The 12553-nt window shown below is 42.5% G+C and overlaps 1 long non-coding RNA gene across 1 annotated transcript; it reads right to left on the reverse strand.

The window, feature by feature from the left end:
• Positions 1 to 9133: 9133 nt before the first annotated feature.
• Positions 9134 to 10313, reverse strand: LOC308323775. The gene is made up of 2 exons (XR_013964841.1): positions 10196 to 10313; positions 9134 to 9667 (listed from the first exon to the last, which is right to left on the reverse strand). It is a non-coding gene; the product is annotated as an uncharacterized lncRNA (long non-coding RNA).
• Positions 10314 to 12553: the final 2240 nt, after the last annotated feature.

Here is a 12553-nt window from a genome sequence, read left to right on the forward strand (position 1 = left end):
AGAAACAAGGAGGATAAAAGAAGATGTTTGGTAGAACAGCACTTACCTTGGTCACTCAGGGCTGCAGTGCAGGAGAGAATGGAGAAGGTGATGAGTGTGAACCAGACAGAAGACATGTTGACAGTGACTGTATGCCTGAACAGACTTCTCTTCTCTACCAAGGAAACAGGAAATCTAACCTACATCCAACTGCTGCTTCAGCCAATGAGCGCTGTCTGTCACAAACCACATCTTGTGTAAAATAACAATATACATATTTTTTTGAAAGTACCATCCTAGAAATCCAATTATAGATCACATCGTGAAACCACACCGGTTCAAACTTGATTGACACACGTGTCTCTTATTATTAATTATAATCTTTCAGATCTAATTCAGTTTGGCCATATCTCTCCTTTATACCTTTATATATACCTTTATCGGTAAATGCTGCATTTATGCAGCGCCTTTATCCAAGGCGCTTTACATATAGATTGTGCAAATAATGACCTTAAAGTCTAATTTGTCCATCATTAATAATAATAGAGTTAATATATAACCAGTGGTGTAAAGTAACTATAAGTGCATTTAATTTTGAGGTATTTGTAATTTACTTGAGTATTTCCAATTTCCAATACTTTTACTTCTCCTCTACCTCTACTACATTTCAGTTCCAAAATGTGTACTTTTACTCCACTACATTTATTTGACAACTTTAGTTACTTTAGAGATTTTTATTATTATTATTATTATTACACATTACGTAACCTCTTCAGCAACGGAGACACTCTGAAATGACGGCACCAGTAAAGAGTATATAAACACATTATATTTATTTCATGCTTTTATTGTGGAGACTCAGTACAAGTCAGTGAGAGTTGAATCACACGTTCCACTCAACGAGGACATGTTTATGCACGGCGTACACACACAGAAGGACGTTTAGTAGAACATGGGTGGTCACACCATGTTGCACTTGATCCGCCACAGTACGTGGACACACATTGTGCACCTGTGCCCTCATTTGGCTGACCACTACGCCACATGGTGTACTTAACATCGGAGCCATCAGACCACATCCATACATCCTCCACGTAGAAGTCGTTCAGTCCAATCCAGGTGGCTGTCTGCGATGGCTTACAGGTCTGGATCAGGTTCAGGAGGAAGTCGTTCTCCGCCTCGCTGTGGACGGACGCCAGGTGGCCACCTTCAGACTGGCAGTTCCTCTCTGCGTCGTTCCAGCTCAGGTATGTGGGGTCGCCGACGTACTTGTAGCAGCGACTGTTGAAGCTGAACCAGAACATGGGACAGCTCCCTTGATCCAGCTTCAGCTCAGCAGAGGGACTGGCGTGGACGGTGCCTAAGAAGGATGCCAAATTAGTAATAGAAGAACAATTTTTTGGCCAAACATCATAATAATCATACATACATTTGAACTGGGGATCCAGTTCTGACAAGCACTTGGAATCCTAAACATCAGTGGCGTGCACAGACATTTAGAGGGGCAAGTGCTCAAGTGTAAAAAGGGCACCTTGTGCAAAGCGTGGAACCGGCCGGTTGCCTTTATAGTGTGAGATTTATAGATTTTGGGGCCTAAATAATATATTAGAAGATTTTTTATTAAGAATTGATCAATGTCACCATGGTCCACATACTGTACAGTGTACACTGTAAAAAAAAAACGATAAAAAATAATCCCAGAGGGAAAAGGGCAGGGGGTGCTCTAGCACCCCCTAGTGTCTATCTGTGCACCCCACTGCTAAGCATTACATTTAATTTGACTCTGTTCCACAGATACATGTTGTGATATGAAATAGCTGATCTACAAGAACAATTCTATATATTACCTAGCGCGATGAGGCCCAGCAAGCACAGGAGTTGAGGAATCAGCATGTCAGTCGGTCTCTGTGTCCGTGGAGCTCGGTGGTCGGTGGTCTTCTAGAAGGGTGTGTGTCTGTGGAGATCGGGTCGGGGTCTCCTTGAAGGGTGGTGTGTTGCTGACTGTCTGTCTGACTTTTTATGTGCTCCAAACGAGGGTGTTTTCACCGCTGGCATCATTTGATTGGTCGTGACACATTAGCAGGTGTGTAGTTCACACACAGTGGCATGATGTCAGGAGAAAACCTCATATGTCCAAAACTGTTGCTTTTCACCATTAAGTTTCTAATTCAGCAAAAGTAGCAGATTTGCAATGCGACGCGGTTTGAGCTTATATGTCTGCTATCTTTTTTGCTACTAATGTGTGAACGCTGTAAGTATGATCAAGTAGGGTGTTGATTTATGGAAAAATAAATACAATATGGAGATATGAGGATTCTGCCCAACAGCAACGGGCAGAATCCTTGACCCACCTTTTCACACACACACACGCGCACACACACACACACACACACACACACACACACACACACACACACACACACACACACACACACACACACACACACACACACACACACACACACACACACACACACACACACACACACACACACACACACACACACACACACACACACACACACACACACACACACACACACACACACACACACACACACACACACACACACACACACACACACGAGAGAGAGAGAGAGCGCGCAGAGGGTGGGGGTGATATGATGCAATACATTCTTCAACTGGAGTTTACTGTATTCATGTCACATTTAACCCATTCTGGCCGGGAACCCATTTTTGGGTTCTGTACAGTATGTACAGTATTAAAAAAAAAAAAAAAAATGATGCTGCTATATAAATATTTGAAGTTTTTCAGAAAACTTAGGTCAGGCTTTAGAAGGTGTGTTTAGAATCGGCCTTAGGCCTAAAGGGTTACATAAAGTAATCCTTAACATGTTTAATGTACTTGTATCATGTAGAGTCAGTGAATTGAATGAGACAATGTAGTCTCTATAGAGACAGACTGTATGAGATGAACTAACACAATGTACAGTGTAGTCATTATAGAGACAGACTGTATGAGATGAACTAACACAATGTACAGTGTAGTCATTATAGAGACAGCCTGTATGAGATGAACTAACACAATGTACAGTGTAGTCATTATAGAGACAGACTGTATGAGATGAACTAACACAATGTACAGTGTAGTCAATATAGAGACAGACTGTATGAGATGAACTAACACAATGTACAGTGTAGTCATTATAGAGACAGACTGTATGAGATTAACTAACACAATGCACAGTGTAGTCATTATAGAGACAGACTGTATGAGATGAACTAACACAATGTACAGTGTAGTCATTATAGAGACAGCCTGTATGAGATGAACTAACACAATGTACAGTGTAGTCATTATAGAGACAGACTGTATGAGATGAACTAACACAATGTACAGTGTAGTCATTATAGAGACAGACTGTATGAGATTAACTAACACAATGTACAGTGTAGTCATTATAGAGACAGACTGTATGAGATTAACTAACACAATGTACAGTGTAGTCATTATAGAGACAGACTGTATGAGATGAACTAACACAATGTACAGTGTAGTCATTATAGAGACAGCCTGTATGAGATTAACTAACACAATGTACAGTGTAGTCACACAACATGGATGCTCTTTACATTTCATGGCAGTTAAAGTATTGAAAGTTACTGCAGTAAATCGTCATCATACCAGGAGGTTATGAGGAATGCCTGATGCACACAGAAAAGTCCTATTAAATTAAACAACGTTAAATTCACCATGACACACATTGTATGCATGTGCATACCCTCTATAACTGCATTGTCTGGCTAATGCATAGTTCACATCACACTCACAGACTGACGTGTGTGTGTGTGTGTGTGTGTGTGTGTGTGTGTGTGTGTGTGTGTGTGTGTGTGTGTGTGTGAGAGATACTATTATTCTAAAACAAGCAACCTGGGGACCACCACCCTGACTAAAAGCAACCTGGGGACCACCATCCTGACTAAAAGCAACCTGGGGACCACCATCCTGACTAAAAGCAACCTGGGGACCACCATCCTGACTAAAAGCAACCTGGGGACCACCATCCTGACTAAAAGCAACCTGGGGGACCACCACCCTGACTAAAAGCAACCTGGGGACCACCACCCTGACTAAAAGCAACCTGGGGACCACCACCCTGACTAAAAACAACCTGGGGACCACCACCACTATTGTGTCAGCTGACCACCCATCCCACGAGATCCCGAAATAGCACCGTCTTCACAGCTGGGATCATTTGATTGGTCATGACAGCAGCTGTGGAGTTCACACACAGTGCCATGATGTCAGGAGAAAACCTGATATGTCCCAAACTGTTGCTTTTCACCATTAAGATTCTAATTCAGTAAAAATAGCAGATCTGCAATGTGATGCAGTTTCAGCTTGTATATCTGCTATGGTTTCCTATATCTTATTTGTGTGACCTTTGAAGTATGAACAAGTAGGGTGTTAATTTATTGGAAAATAAATAAATGTTCTGTGTCTTTGCAGCTTGGTCCAGTACCGACCCGATCTTGGCTGGCCTGCTGAAGTGATGACGTCCCCGGTGGCACCCCTGTAGCTCCGGGTGGCAATCAATCGCTTGCTTCAGGTAACAGCAGCAGTCAGCAGAACTTGTTTGTAGAGCAGTGGACGATCAGTCCGCTCCACGCCAACACACAGTCACGCACGCCTTGTCCGTGCGTGTCCAAAACGAACCTCGCTTGTAGTCTGATTGACTTGTTCCCTAAAAACAGTCAACACTTGAACCGAGGCAGTTTTTGAGCTAATGTAACGCCCAAGACCCTATACTGGTTGCCGAGGAAGTTCAGACGTGTGATCAAATAACTGATGTCCAAAAATGTCCGTTGAGTAGAAATTAAACTATATTTATTAGCTGCTTAAAGTCCTATACTTTGTCATACAAAATAAACATAACATAAATCATCAAACGCACAGGATAGGATACAGACCACCAGCCCTCATGAACACAGTCAAAAACTGGTTTACCTCTGCCACTGCAGGCAACACCTGTGCCTGATTAGGGCCAGGGTTAAATACCCTCCCTCCCTGTAACCATGGCAACATAGATTGGCAAATTGACAGGAATCATGGGAAACAATATGGTGGCTCAAATGGCTCTTACACATACAGTATGACAGAAGGTGCAGTCGGACCTATAGGGTGTTTTTATATTTTATAATAAATATGGTCCACCAGGACCACCACTAGGCCTACTGCTCTGATGACTTGAACATGTAGTTTTCACTGTGATAAATAATTAACTTAAAGTCTAATTTGTCCATCATTAATAATAATAGAGTTAATATATAACCAGTGGTGTAAAGTATAAGTGCATTTCATTTTGAGGTATTTGTAATTTACTTGAGTATTTCCAATACTTTTACTTCTCCTCTGCCTCTACTACATTTCAGTTCCAAAATGTGTACTTTTACTCCACTACATTTATTTGACAACTTTAGTTACTAGTTACTTTAGAGATTATTATTATTATTATTATTATTATTACACATTAACCTCTTCAGCAATGGAGACACTCTGAAATGACGGCGCCAGTAAAGAGTATAAACACATGGATTATATTTATGTCATGCTTTTATTGTGGAGACTCAGTACAAGTCAGTGAGAGTTGAATCACACATTCCACTCAACAAGGACATGTTTATGGACGGCGTACACACACAGAAGGTAATTTATTAGAACATGACGAGTCACACCATGTTGCACTTCCAAAACAGTGTGTGTACACACATTGTTGACTTGTACCACCACTTGGCTGACCACTACGCCACATGGTGTAGTTCACATCAGAGCAATCAGACCACATCCATCCATCCTCCACGTAGAGGTCATTCAGTCCAATCCAGGTGGCTGGCTGTGATGGCTTATAGTTCTGGATCAGGGTCAGGACGAAGTCGTTCTCCGCCTGGCTGTGGATGGACGCCAGGTGGCCACCTTCATCCTGGCAGTTCTTCTCTGCGTCGTTCCAGCTCAGCAGTGTAGGGAGGCCGACGTACTTGTAGCAGCGACTGTTGAAGCTGAACCAGAACATGGGACAGCTCCCACGCTCCAGCTTCAGCTCAGCAGAGGGACTGGCGTGCATGCCAGTGCCTACACGCGCACACACACACACACACACACACACACACACACACACACACACACACACACACACACACACACACACACACACAAAGAAGGATGCCAAATTAGTAATATAAGAACCATTTTTTGGCCAAACATATTAAAATAATCATACATTTGAACTGGGGATCCAGTTCTGACAAGCACTTGGAATCCTAAGCATCAGTGGTGTGCACAGACATTTAGAGGGTTAGGTGCTCAAGTGAAAAAAGGGCACCTTGTGCAAAGCGTGGAACCGGCCGGTTGCCTTAATAGTGTGAGATTTATAGATTTTGGGGCCTAAATAATATATTAGAAGCTTTTTTATTAAGAATTGATCAATGTCACCATGGTCCACATACTGTACAGTGTACACTGTAAAAAATAAACGATAAAAAATAATCCCAGAGGGAAAAGGGCAGTGTCTATCTGTGCACCCCACTGCTAAGCATTACATTTAGTTTGACTCTGTTCCACAGATACATGTTGTGATATGAAATAGCTGATCTACAAGAACAATTCTATTACCTAGCGCGATGAGGCCCAGCAAGCACAGGAGTTGACTCATCATGTCTGCCTGAGAGGTGGTCGGGGTCTTCTAGAAGGGTGTGTCCCCGTGGAGATCGCGTCGGGGTCTCCTTGAAGGGTGGTGTGTTGCTGACTGTCTGCGTCTGACTTTTTATGTGCTCCAAACGAGGGTGTTTTCACCGCTGGCATCATTTCATTGGTCATGACACATTAGCAGGTGTGTAGTTCACACACAGTGGCATGATGTCAGGAGAAAACCTCAAGTAGGGTGTTAATTTATGGAAAAATAAATACAATATGGAGATATGAGGATTCTGCCCAACAGCAACGGGCAGAATCTTTGACCTACCTTTTCACACACACACACACACACACACACACACACACGAGAGAGCTGAGGGTGGGGGTGATATGACGCCGCTATATAAATATTTGAAGTTTTTCAGAAAACTTAGGTCAGGCTTTAGAAGGCGTTTTTAGAATCGGCCTTAGGCCCAAATGGTTACATAAAGTAATCCTTAACATGTTTAATGTACTTTTATCATGTAGAGTCAGTGAATTGAATGAGACAATGTAGTCTCTATAGAGACAGACTGTACGAGATGAACTAACACAATATAAGTGTAGTCATTATAGAGACAGACTGTATGAGATTAACTAACACAATGTACAGTATAGTCACACAACATGGATGCTCTTTACATTTCATGGCAGTTAAAGTATTGAAAGTTACTGCAGTAAATCGTCATCATACAAGGAAGTTATAGGAGGAACGCCTGAGTGGCAAAAAAAAGGGGCCTTGACAGCCCCTACATCCACACAGAAAAGTCCTATTAAATTAAACAACGTTAAATTCACCATGACACACATTGTATGCATGTGCATACATTGTTTGGCTATTGCACAGTTCACAATCACAGACTGACCTGTGTGTGTGTGTGTGTGTGTGTGTGTGTGTGTGTGTGTGTGTGTGTGTGTGTGTGTGAGAGAGAGAGTGAGTGAGAGAGATACTATTATCTAAAACAAGCAACCTGGGGACCAGCACCCTGACTAAAAGCAACCTGGGGACCACCATCCTGACTAAAAGCAACCTGGGGACCACCACCACTATTGTGTCAGCTGACCACCCATCCCGCGAGATCCCGAAATAGCACCGCCTAACACAGCTGGGATCATTTGATTGGTCATGACAGCAGCTGTGGAGTTCACACACAGTGCCATGATGTCAGGAGAAAACCTGATATGTCCCAAACTGTTGCTTTTCACCATTAAGATTCTAATTCAGTAAAAATAGCAGATCTGCAATGTGATGCAGTTTCAGCTTGTATATATGCTATGGTTTCCTATATCTTATTTGTGTGACCTTTGAAGTATGAACAAGTAGGGTGTTAATTTATTGGAAAATAAATAAATGTTCTGTGTCTTTGCGGCTTGGTCCAGTACCGACCCGATCTTGGCTGGGCTGCTGAAGTGATGACGTCCCCGGTGGCACCCCTGTAGCTCCGGGTGGCAATCAATCGCTTGCTTCAGGTAACAGCAGCAGTCAGCAGAACTTGTTTGTAGAGCAGTGGACGATCAGTCCGCTCCACGCCAACACACAGTCACGCACGCCTTGTCCGTGCGTGTCCAAAACGAACCTCGCTTGTAGTCTGATTGACTTGTTCCCTAAAAACAGTCAACACTTGAACCGAGGCAGTTTTTGACCTAATGTAACGCCCAAGACCCTATATATACTTGGGTGATACTGGTTGCCGAGGAAGTTCAGACGTGTGATCAAAATAACTGATGTCCAAAAATGTCTGTTGAGTAGAAATTAAACTATATTTATTAGCTGCTTAAAGTCCTATACTTTGTCATACAAAATAAACATAACATAAATCATCAAACGCACAGGATAGGATACAGACCACCAGCCCTCATGAACACAGTCAAAAACTGGTTTGCCTCTGCCACTGCAGGCAACACCTGTGCCTGATTAGGGCCAGGGTTAAATACCCTCCCTCCCTGTAACCATGGCAACATAGATTGGCAAATTGACAGGAATCATGGAAAACAATATGGTGGCTCAAATGGCTCTTACACATACAGTATGACAGAAGGTGCAGTCGGACCTCTAGGGTGTTTTTATATTTTATAATAAATATGGTCCACCAGGACCACCACTAGGCCTACTGCTCTGATGACTTGAACATGTAGTTTTCACTGTGATAAATAATTAACTTAAAGTCTAATTTGTCCATCATTAATAATAATAGAGTTAATATATAACCAGTGGTGTAAAGTATAAGTACATTTCATTTTGAGGTATTTGTAATTTACTTGAGTATTTCCAATACTTTTACTTCTCCTCTACCTCTACTACATTTCAGTTCCAAAATGTGTACTTTTACTCCACTACATTTATTTGACAACTTTAGTTACTTTAGAGATGTTTATTATTATTATTATTATTATTACACATTAACCTCTTCAGCAATGGAGACACTCTGAAATGACGGCACCAGTAAAGAGTAAACACATGGATTATATTTATGTCATGCTTTTATTGTGGAGACTCAGTACAAGTCAGTGAGAGTTGATTCACACATTCCACTCAACAAGGACATGTTTATGGACGGCGTACACACACAGAAGGTAATATAGTAGAACATGGCTCGTCACACCATGTACTTCCACTACAGTATGTGAACACACATTGTTCACCTGTACCACCATTTGGCTGATCACCACTACGCCACATGGTGTTGTTCACATCAGAGCAATCAGACCACATCCATCTACCCTCCACGTTGTGGTCATTCAGTCCAATCCAGGTCCATGGCTCTGATGGCTTATAGTTCTGGATCAGGGTCAGGACGAAGTCGTTCTCCTCCTCGCTGTGAATGGACGCCAGGTGGCCACCTTCATCCTGGCAGTTCTTCTCTGCGTCGTTCCAGCTCAGCTCTGTAGGGAGGCCGACGTACTTGTAGCAGCGACTGTTGAAGCTGAACCAGAACATGGGACAGCTCCCACGCTCCAGCTTCAGCTCAGCAGAGGGACTGGCGTGCATGCCAGTGCCTACACGCGCACACACACACACACACACACACACACACACACACACACACACACACACACACACACACACAAGGATACCAAATTAGTAATAGAACAAGAACCATTTTTTGGCCAAACATCATAATAATCATACATATATTTGAACTGGGGATCCAGTTCTGACAAGCACTTGGAATCCTAAGCATCAGTGGCGTGCACAGACATTTAGAGGGTTAGGTGCTCAAGTGAAAAAAGGGCACCTTGTGCAAAGCGTGGAACCGGCCGGTTGCCTTAATAGTGTGAGATTTATAGATTTTGGGGCCTAAATAATATATTAGAAGCTTTTTATTAAGAATTGATCAATGTCACCATGGTCCACATACTGTACAGTGTACACTGTAAAAAAGAAACGATAAAAAAATATCCCAGAGGGAAAAGGGCAGTGTCTATCTGTGCACCCCACTGCTAAGCATTACATTTAGTTTGACTCTGTTCCACAGATACATGTTGTGATATGAAATAGCTGATCTACAAGAACAATTCTATTACCTAGCGCGATGAGGCCCAGCAAGCACAGGAGTTGAGGAATCAGCAGCATGTCAGCCTGAGAGGTGGTCTCTGTGTCCGTGGAGATCGGGTCGGGGTCTCCTTGAAGGGTGGTGTGTTGCTGACTGTCTGTGTCTGACTTTTTATGTGCTCCAAACGAGGGTGTTTTCACCGCTGGCATCATTTGATTGGTCGTGACACATTAGCAGGTTATAGTTCACACACAGTGGCATGATGTCAGGAGAAAACCTCATATGTCCAAAACTGTTGCTTTTCACCATTACGTTTCTAATTCAGCAAAAGTAGCAGACCTGCAATGCGACGCGGTTTGAGCTTGTATGTCTGCTATCTTTTTTGCTACTATTGTGTGAACGCTGTAAGTATGATCAAGTAGGGTGTTCATTTATGGAAAAATAAATACAATATGGAGATATGAGGATTCTGCCAGCAGCAACGGGCAGAATCCTTGACCCACCTTTTCACACACACACACACACACACACACACACACACACACACACACACACACACACACACACAGACTGACCTGTGTGTGTGTGTGTGTGTGTGTGTGTGTGTGTGTGTGTGTGTGTGAGAGAGAGAGAGAGAGTGAGAGAGATACTATTATCTAAAACAAGCAACCTGGGGACCACCACCCTGACTAAAAGCAACCTGGGGACCACCACCACTATTGTGTCAGCTGACCACCCATCCCGCGAGATCCCGAAATAGCACCGCCTAACACAGCTGGGATCATTTGATTGGTCATGACAGCAGCTGTGGAGTTCACACACAGTGCCATGATGTCAGGAGAAAACCTGTCCCAAACTGTTGCTTTTCACCATTAAGATTCTAATTCAGTACAAATAGCAGATCTGCAATGTGATGCAGTTTCAGCTTGTATATCTGCTATGGTTTCCTATATCTTATTTGTGTGACCTTTGAAGTATGAACAAGTAGGGTGTTAATTTATTGGAAAATTAATAAATGAATACATAAATAAAATATGGAGATATGAGGATTCTGCCCAACTGCAACAGGCAGTATCCTCGTTTGACCCACCTTTTCACACACGCCCACACACACACACACACACACACACACACACACACCTCGAACAGAGAGAGAGAGAGCGAGAGAGAGAGAGAGAGAGAGAGAGAGAGAGAGAGAGAGAGAGAGAGAGAGAGAGAGAGAGAGAAAGATGGATGGACAACAGCTTAATTACAACACAAAAGTGGAGCAATTAAAGACAGTGGGAATAGGTTAGAAATTAAGATGAGATAGACAGGAAATTAGTTACAAATTCCAAATTATTTTTGGGTACATTACAATTGTCATTTATGTTTTACCCATTTAGTTTTTAATTACTTGCATGTTCCGTTTTGTTTCAATCTCTCAGAGATATAATAATAAGATAATTCTGTTAATTTGTAGCCTACTGGATAAGACTACAGACATTTCAGTTACTGCAGTACATTCTGAATCTGTTTACACTTGTTCACCACTAGGTGTCCTCAGTCAGTCACATTGGCACAGTGTTATGTTTTCCATATAGGGTTCGTTCACTCATTCCATTCACTCATCCTTTCTGCACTTCATAACTGCACTGGGGTTGGAAAAATAACACTTAAGATTAAAATCTGTCACCCTAAACTTTCATCATTTCACCGATCTTAAAACAGTTTTAAAACAGTGATTATATCAAAACTCTATTCAAAGACCCCCATCCCATAGCAGCCTACTCAATGTCTTCCATTTGATTAAGGATTTGCAGTGTAGATTGGGATAGGCTACAGACTTCCCAAAACAAACTGATCAGGCTACTACTTGCGGCCTCACTCCCCGAACCCACCTCACCCATGCCCACTTTGACAGGCTGGAATGGCTTACGGCCTGCAGCATCTTGCAATGGGTCTGGTCCACAAGATTCACTACATCACCAAGATAATATGTAGCCTACCTGTCTAAACGAAGTCCACACCCACAACACCAGAGGGAGTTCAACAAACCATGTGTAACCCAGATTCGGCACAAACAAGGGACTAAATTATTTTTGCTCCTATGCCACCAAAATGTGGAACGCCCTACCAACAGTCATTAAGACATGCAAATGCCTTGACTCCTCCAAAACTGCTCTCAAAGGGCACCTACGGACGGCTGCAATTCAAAACTGGCCCCGTAAAATCTTAACCCCCATGATGATTTGTATCGAGTTGTACTTGAAATGTACTGTAATTCTGCAAACTGTTAATAAATCAATCAATCAATGCACCCCACCCAAATATATACTGCAAATCAGTGTTAAATTAACTTAAACTCAACTGAGTGTACACATTTGTATACTACAGTTGACCGTAGTAA

Source organism: Protomyctophum bolini, assembly GCF_963924005.1.
Source record: "Protomyctophum bolini genome assembly, chromosome: 11".
In the NCBI taxonomy this organism is placed as follows: Eukaryota; Metazoa; Chordata; class Actinopteri; order Myctophiformes; family Myctophidae; genus Protomyctophum; species Protomyctophum bolini.